Below are 9,446 nucleotides of genomic sequence, written 5' to 3'. Positions count from 1 at the left end.
GTGCCTCCGCAGGTCGTTCGGGACATCTCTAATGATGACCTGATAAACTAACACGGCATATTTTTGCTATAATATGAATTTTACAGCTACCTATAATCAGGATTGGTTTACAATAGTGATATACACACCTGGACTCTTATTTACTTTATTACTTTATTATTTTCTGTGCATATTTTTGTTTTTTTCTTTTGAGAGTATTTTGTGCTTCTCATCATGGTAGCAATGATCTTTCAGTCAGCATATATTAGCTGGTAGCCTTATCCCCTACTCAGGGCCATCCTAGGGCGCTCAGGAGGTTCCTGATACGGGATCGCCCCTTATGGGAGCGGCCATTCCGTTTTTAGGCAGGGCACTACAGATTTAGGGCCAGTTTGAGGGCCAGAGCCCATAGTATAATACGTTTGGCCCGCACCTGCCTATCCGTGTCCCTAAATGCAGTGGATTGATTCATTGATATTGTTTTCATAAATTCATCTTTTTTTTTCTCTTTATGTTATCATTTGGGTTATTTTTATTTTATTTTTTTATGATGTAAAATAAAGGCTATGTTTTAGGGGTGGTAGTCTGTGACCGCTACAAACATTGCAGCAATTATAATTAATGCTCCACTGCTCCTACCATCTGTAGATTCATGTTCGGTTATACGCTAGCTCTGCGATGACTGGTCATGGTCAAATCACTTTGATTCATTTTATAATTTAATAATACAGCCAGGAATAAGTGACTTCAACAAAATCAGAATGTGACCTCGGAGCTCATCCTGGGATATCACGAGTGTGCAGACAGATAAGACAACACGTGTGAAAACAGTCTGCAGACAGATTCCTGTAATAATACAGCAAGGTTCCTGAGAGTTGCCAGAGAACGTGGGAAATAGGCAGAATATTTTTTCTTCTGTATTTTACTCCTCGTCATTTCACACATTATATTCCTATCTGCGGAGAGTTTTATACTGTGGTTATTAATTTATTTTTACGGTATAAAATATCTATAGGTTCCAAGCCATATTTCATGTCCCTTGAATTCTATTCAAAATAATAAATTTTGCTTGTAATACTGCAGTGTTGATGTTGTCAGTGGCAAATTATGTTACTGATAAATGATATTAAAAGAAATCAGAAGAGCAGAACAAAAATATTGGTATTGGCGGGCAATCTGCTTATGCGTTTCGAGCAGACACTCTTAGTGTAGGCTATGACAAAGAGCAGAGTGAATACTCGAAATGCGTAAGCACAGTGTCCCCTGATACCGATATTTATTTTCTGCTTTTAAGATTTTTTTTTAAATAAAATCTGTCACCAGGATAAAGGCTATTGAAGTAAAGCCATGGCCTAATAGCACTTAGCACCTTATTTCCAGATGTGCCTTTGTTCCAGCAATAGTTGTTTTCTATTTTCTGAAAATCCAGTTTATTTGGTATGCAAATGAGCCAGTAAGGTGCCCAGAGGGGCATCACTCTTGCAGGAAGTAGGCACGCCTCCTGCTAGTGCCCAAGCACACCCTCATGCTGGGAGCAGGGAAAAGGGGGGCAGAGTTATGGCTTGAATGTGATGTAGGAGGAGTGGGTGGGCACATTGTGGCAGGAGGCGTGCCTGGACTCCTTCCTGCAAGAATTACGCCCCTCTGGGCACCTTACTGTGGGTTAGTGTCAGACCAATAGCGGTGGTTTTGTTTGTTAACTTCACCATTCACATAAAAGTTTGCCTCATCACTGAACAAAATCTTCTGCGTAAACTGAGGGTCCTGTTCCAATTTTTGTTTTGCCCATTCTTCAAATTCAGTGCGCCGATCTGGGTCATCCTCGTTGAGATGCTGCAGTAGCTGGAGTTTGTAAGGGTGCCATTTGTGAGTAGCTAATATCCGCCGAAGGGATGTTCAACTAATGCCACTCTCCAGTGACATGCGGCGAGTGCTACGCTGTGGGCTCTTGCTGAATGAAGCTAGGACAGCCACTGATGTTTCTTCATTAGAGACAGATTTCATGCGTCCACATTTTGGCAAATCCAACACTGAACCAGTTTCACGAAACTTAGCAAGCAGTTTGCTAACTGTAGCATGGGAGATGGGTGGTCTCATAGGGTGTCTTGCATTGAAATCTGCTGCAATGACCCGGTTACTGCGTTCACCAGACATCAACACAATTTCTATCCACTCCTCACGTGTTAACCTCGGCGACATGTCAATGGCTGTAAACAAAAAGAAACTTGTAAATAACTCATGAAAGAATAAAGTTACGTTAAAACCAAGCACACCATTGTTTTTCGTGTGAAATTCCCAATAAGTTTGATGTGTCACATGACCCTCTTCCTATTGAAAAAACAAAAGTTGGATTCAAAATGGCCGACTTCAAAATGGCCGCCATGGTCACCACCCATCTTGAAAAGTTTCGCCCCTCACATATACTAATGTGCCACAAACAGGAAGTTAATATCACCAACCATTCCCATTTTATTAAGGTGTATCCATATAAATGGCCCACCCTGTATATCACTTGCGCGCCGCCAGCTGCTTGCCCGCGGCTGTTATCCTCTGTGTGGTTTCCCGCTGAGCCAATCACTGGCTTGACACGTGACACAGCTGCGGCCACTGATTGGCTGAGTGGGGAAGGTCCTCAAACTTGTCGGGAGCCCAGAGAGAAGATACCAGGATAACACACAGAGGAGAAGGGGAGCTTCTGCAGACGGGACCAGGGCCAGGTGAGCATAATGTTTTTTACACAACATTAATAGAGGGGGGGTGACATGGGAGGGGGGGAAATGTGCCATGGGGCGGGGTGATGTGATATGGGGGGGTGAAATGTGACATTGAGGGGGGGGAATATGACATGGAGTGAGTGAAATGTGACATGGAGGGGGAGAAATGTGACATGGAGTGAGTGAAATGGGACATGGAGTGAGTGAAATGGGACATGGAGGGGGAGAAATGTGATATGGAGGGGGAGAAATGGGACATGGAAGGGGAGAAATGTGACATGGAGGGGGAGAAATGGGACATGGAGGGGGAGAAATGGGACATGGAGGATGAGAAATGGGACATGGAGGATGAGAAATGGGACATGGAGGGGGAGAAATGGGACATGGAGGGGGAGAAATGGGACATGGAGGGGGAGAAATGGGACATGGAAGGGGAGAAATGGGACATGGAGGGGGAGAAATGGGACATGGAGGGGGAGAAATGGGACATGGAGGGGGAGAAATGGGACATGGAGGGGGAGAAATGGGACATGGAGGGGGAGAAATGGGACATGGAGGGGGAGAAATGGGACATGGAGGGGGAGAAATGGGACATGGAGGGGGAGAAATGGGACATGGAAGGGGAGAAATGGGACATGGAGGGGGAGAAATGGGACATGGAGGGGGAGAAATGGGACATGGAGGGGGAGAAATGGGACATGGAGGGGGAGAAATGGGACATGGAGGATGAGAAATGGGACATGGAGGGGGAGAAATGGGACATGGAGGGGGAGAAATGGGACATGGAGGGGGAGAAATGGGACATGGAGGGGGAGAAATGGGACATGGAGGGGGGGAAATGGGACATGGAGGGGGAGAAATGGGACATGGAGGGGGAGAAATGGGACATGGAGGGGGTGAAATGGGACATGGGGGGAGAAATGTCACATTTCTCCCCTTCATGTCACTTTTGTCCCCGTCCATGTCATATTACCGCCTCCATGTTACATCACCCCCTCCTTTTTACATCACCCCCACGAGTTCTGGTGGGGGTGAGGGGGCATCAGAATGTAGCTTTGCTTGTGTTGGCAAAAATCCTTGCACCGGCCCTGCACATGACACGTCAATGACGGGCGTGAAGGCAAGACACATAGCATGAACATGCTGTAAATACAGGCTGCTACATGCCGAACATCTGTCATGTTTTACTCCGCCAAAGTCTAGTCGGTGGCTCTGAAGAGAATTTCATATTTGCCCATGGCTTATGAAATGTTCCGGAAATGCAGATGTGTAAACCATTAACATGCACACACCTATGGCAACAATCATAAAATGTTTATCCCCAGGCTTGAATAATGCCTTCTTTTGCCTACTCAGGAATGGGTCACCTACAGCAACACAAATCATACACACACCCTTATATGAGTCACCGCTAACCTCGTATAATCATTCCATACCAGTGAAAGTGCAAGGAGGCGTCTGGTTGTGTAATATTACTGTCACTACTGATAATGATGTCACATTACCTTCATGTCCCAGTGGAGATCTCTAGACATTAAAGGGGTTTCCGGCATTACAGAAAGGATTGCTTATTCTACAAACAGCTTATACAGTCCTGATCAAAAGTTTAAGACCACTTGAAAAATGGCAAATAACCATATTTATCATGGCTGGATCTTAACAAGGTTCCAAGTAGAGCTTCAACATGCAACAAGAAGAAATGGGTGTGGGGGAGTGAGACAAAACATTTTTTGAGCATTCAATTTAATGAAAACAACGAATAAACTGAAACAGGCTGTTTTTCAGCTGATCAAAAGTTTAGGACCACATGCCTTTAAAAGGTCAAATCTGTGCAAAGATGTGGATTCATTGTCATTTTCTGTCATGTAGTCACACGTTGTGATGGCAAAGGCAAAAAAACTCTCCCTTTTTGAACGTGGTCGGGTTGTTGAACTGCATAAGCAGGGTCTCTCACAGCGCGCCATCGCTGCTGAGGTGGGACGCAGTAAGACAGTCTTTTGGAATTTCTTAAATTCTTAAATGATCCTGAGGGTTATGGAACAAAAAAGTCAAGTGGAAGACCCAAAAAAATGTCATCAGCACTGAGCCGGAGGATCCAATTGGCTGTCCGTCAAGACACTGGACGATCCTCGACCCAAATTAAGGCCCTTACTGGTGCTGACTGCAGCCCCATAACCATCAGACGGCATCTGAGACTGAAGGGGTTCAAAAACAAAAAACGTCTTTAAAGACCTCGTCTCCTTGAACGCCACAGAACTACTCATTTGGACTTTGCAAGAAAGCACCAAACATGGCACATTCAAAGGTGGAAGAAAGTTTTATTCTCTGATGAGAAGAAATGTAACCTTGATGGTCCTGATGGTTTCCAACATTAATGGCATGACAAGCAGATCCCACCTGAGATGTTTTCTACGCGCCACAGTGGAGGCCATAATGGTCTGGGGTGCTTTTTCCTTCAGTGGAACAATGGAGCTTCAGGAAGTGCAGGGGCGTCAACCGGCCGCTGGCTATGTCCAGATGTTGCAGAGAGCATTCCTCATGACTGAGGGCCCTCGTCTGTGTGGTAACGACTGGGTTTTTCAATAGGACAACACTACAGTACACAATGCCCGCAGGACAAGGGACTTCTTCCAGGAGAATAACATCACTCTTTTGGGCCATCCTGCGTGTTCCCCTGATCTAAATCCAATTGAGAACCTTTGGGGATGGATGGCAAGGGAAGTTTACAAAAATGGACAACAGTTCCAGACAGTAGATGGCCTTCGTGCGGCCGTCTTCACCACTTGGAGAAATGTTCCCACTCACCTCATGGAAACGCTTGCATCAAGCATGCCGAAACAAATTTTTGAAGTGATAAACAATAACAGCGGAGCTACTCATTACTGAGTTCATGTTTGGAAGTTGATTTCTGTTTTGGGGGGGTTTAGTTTTTTTTTGGAGGTGTGGTCTTAAACTTTTGGTGAGCTGAAAAACAGCCTGTTTCAGTTTATTCGTTGTTTTCATTAAATTGAATGCTCAGAAAAATGTTTTGTCTCACTCCCATTTCTTCTTGTTGCATGTCGAAGCTCTACTTGGAACCTTGTTAAGATCCTGCCATGCTAAATATGATTTTTTGCCATTTTTCAAGTGGTCTTAAACTTTTGATCAGGACTGTATGATGTACCCTTTATTAAGCTGGTGTGGCAGAGGTCGTTTTTTTGGCCGGCAATAGGCACCAAGGTCTGTTACCTGTGCACCCTCTATAGCTAAAAACCTGGAGCTTGTGTTTTCTGATCACAGAAATTGGATTGTCACAGGCAGTATTCCTACTGTCTGGCAAGGACAGAGTGAACTGTTTCACCCAATTAGGACTACAGTCTTAAAGGGAATCTGTAATCAATATTTGGTCTATATAAGTAATGCTGCGGCGTAACTAGAACTGACTGGGCCTCACAGCAAATTTTGGAATAGGCCTCCCTTGGTCCCTTTCTTTTCTCCTGCCTCTGCACTATACTGCGACCCGATATTGCACGTGCATTCCTATGCACACCACGCCCCATCCTAAAACTGTGAACTGCCGGCACTTAGTGCTGCGCAGGTGCCCGCAGAAGAAAAACAGGGAGCGGTGAGTAATACCAGTGCTAGGACTATGAGCACTATACCCAGGGCCCTGAAAATAAATCTATTTGTCCTCCTCCTGGACCCCTTCCTGAGTTTGGGCACTGTAGCAGCTGGTTCCCTTGCTTCCGTGGTAGCTATGCCCCTGGTTTAAAACATACCTTTGGTATTCTTTTGTGCATTTGCTATCACTAGAAAATTAGTGCAGAGCAGGGAGAACTGTGTGAGAGGCCTTTGTCAGGATCTGGGGTTACTATTCCTCCTTGTAAGGGTCCATTCACACGTCCGCAAAATAGGTCCGCAGACCCATTCATTTTCAATGGGGCCGGAATGTGCTGTCCGCCTCCGCATTTGCGGATCCGCACTTCCGCATCCGTGCTTCAGTTTCCGCAAAAAAATAGAACATGTCCTATTGTTGTCTGCAATTGCGGACAAGATTAGGCCTTTTCTATTATAGTGCCGGTGATGTGCGGTCCGCAAATTACGGAATGCACATTGCCAGTGTCCGGATCCGCAGAACACATATGGACGTGTGAATGGACCCTAAGCCATCATACTGGGCTTTCCTACACAGAGGGCCACTGCAAATAAAGTATACCAAGCAATGTATGCCACTGTATGACTAAATGGTGTTATACGTCGGAGTCTTCCTGGTAATCTTCTCGACATATACCATTAACAATAAGTTTCCTTTCTGGCAATGAAAATATTGTTTTCTAGCTATTGCAAACCAAGATATCTTCACGAACACAGTGGTCTAATCTTCTAGACTTCTCATCCCAATAGTTATTATGGCCACAACATCTGGATACCACACAGTTCTACTGAATGAAACAGATCTCTGAGGAACATCTAATTATGCCAGAGAAAGGAAAAAAGACAAAGGGAATTTTTATCCTTTTCTGAATTTTGTCCTATTTTTCTTACATTATAAAATGCTTTTCTTACGATGATCCAGCTATGTCCAAGTAGCCTGTTGGCTCTTAGCAGAAATCATAAGTTGAAATCAAAGAGAACCAACAGGGTTGACAACAATATAATCAGTCGTAATTTAGGTTTAAAGAATGAAGTGCTTCTCAGTATAAGAAAAAAACACAACTTTTTGAAAGCTGATTTTCCCATGCCGAGGTCATTAATCCTGCCTGTAAAATGAGACTTGGCTTTCTTAAAGAACAATGCCACCCTTCTCCTCTTTAAGTAACGAGCAGAGGGGTGAGAACAATGGCCGCTCCATACTTTCCTGGAATAGGATGAGGTACTAGGAGAGGGAGTCTGTGCTGATTTTTGATATGTGTCCCATGTTTCTATGTAGAACATTAGACTAAGGCCTCATGCACACGACCGTTGTGTGCATCCGCTTCCGTTCCGTCATTTTTCACAGTTTAGCGGAGGTCCCATTCATTTCTATGGAGCTGTGAAAAAAACTGATAGTTTTTTCTCCGCGTCCGTGATCAGTGATTCCAGTCCGTCCAAAAAATATAACCTGTCCTATTCTTGGGACATGGAGGGGGAGAAATGGGACTTGGAGGGGGAGAAATGGGACATTGAGGGGGAGAAATGTGATATGGAGGGGGAGAAATGTGACATGGAAGGGGTCAGTGGAAAACGGAGGACGGAGGGGGTCAGTGGAAAACGGAGGACAGACCCATTCAAGTCAATGTGTCCGTCAAAAAAAAACGGATGCACAACTGGTATGTCATCCGTGTCCGCGTCCGTGTCCGTTTTTTTCTACAAGACCTTGGTGCAATAAAATTACACTTTTCATTAACCTTCCTTTTTTCCCCCCTGTCAGACAAAAAAAAAAGGAAGACACAAGGAAACACAACTGAAGCAAAATCGGACACGGACCACTGAAGCCAAATCACTGACAGTGAAAAAACACTGTCGTTTGCATGAGGCCTAACAGATTATATGTACTCAGTGCTGGTAACTGTGCCTTTGGCGGTGGGTGGTGGTCGCTGTCTTACTTCACCCTGCTTAGGCTACTTTCACACTTGCGTTTTTGCCTGATCCGGCAGGGATCAGTAAAAACGTATCCGTTCTGATACTACAACCGTCTGCATCCGTTATGAACGGATCCGATTGTATTATCTTTAAAATATCAATGACGGATCCGGCATGAGCACCATTGAAAGTCAATGGGCGACGGATCCATTTTCTATTGATCCGAGAATGACTTGCATTGTGGGTGATGCCGGATCCGTTTTGCTCCACCTCCCTTGATGGAAAGAAAAGCGCAGCTTGCATTTTAGAACATTCCGTTATGTTAATTTCCGTTTTGTCCACATTGACAATGAATAGGGACAAAAGACAAAACGAAAACAATTTTCTCCGGTATTGAGACCCTATGGCGAATCTCAATACCGGAAACAATGGTGTGAAAGTAGCCTTAGCCACATCACTAAAATGTATGGCGCAAATTGTACAGGTGCTACAGTGCATTTATAAAATAGTCAGCCACAATGTACCTATATCGGCGTGAGACACATCACGCCTGCATATCCTCTCCATTAGGCCACTTTCACACGATTGAATTTTCCATTCTGATCCGATGCGTGTAGCGAACGCATAGAATCCGGACTGAATCTTGAACCATTCATTTCAGAAAGTCTGTGTACGTGAGCGTCGTTTTTAAAGCGTCATCTCTGGGTTCAGGAAAAATTGCAGCATGTTCTGTATTGTGCATTTTTCACCCATAGAGATGAAGGAACAGATCCTGACACAATCCGTATAGCTCGTGTGAAAGAGGGCTTAAAGTGTCCGTCAGTTAGGCCGAGTTCACACGAGCGCGGTGTATTGGCTAAGGATGAATTCAGGGTGCGCTCAGTATAACTCGCACCATTTTGCAAGCAAGGTTAGTCAGTTTTGTCTGCGATTGCGTTCAGTTGTTCAGTTTTTAACGCGTGGGTGCAATGCGTTTTGATGCGTTTTTGATGCGCGTGATAAAAAACTGAAGGTTTACAAACAACATCTCTTAGCAACCATCAGTGAAAAATGCATCGCACCTGCATTTGCTTCCGGATGCAATGCGTTTTTCACTGAAGCCCTATTCACTTCTATGGGGCCAGGGCTGCGTGAAAAACGCAGAATATAGAACATGCTGCGATTTTAACGCAACGCAGAACTGATGTGTGAAAAAAAACGCTCATGTACACA

Source organism: Bufo bufo, chromosome 7 (assembly GCF_905171765.1).
Source record: "Bufo bufo chromosome 7, aBufBuf1.1, whole genome shotgun sequence".
Lineage (NCBI taxonomy): Eukaryota > Metazoa > Chordata > Amphibia > Anura > Bufonidae > Bufo > Bufo bufo.
This window is presented reverse-complemented; position numbering follows the sequence as displayed.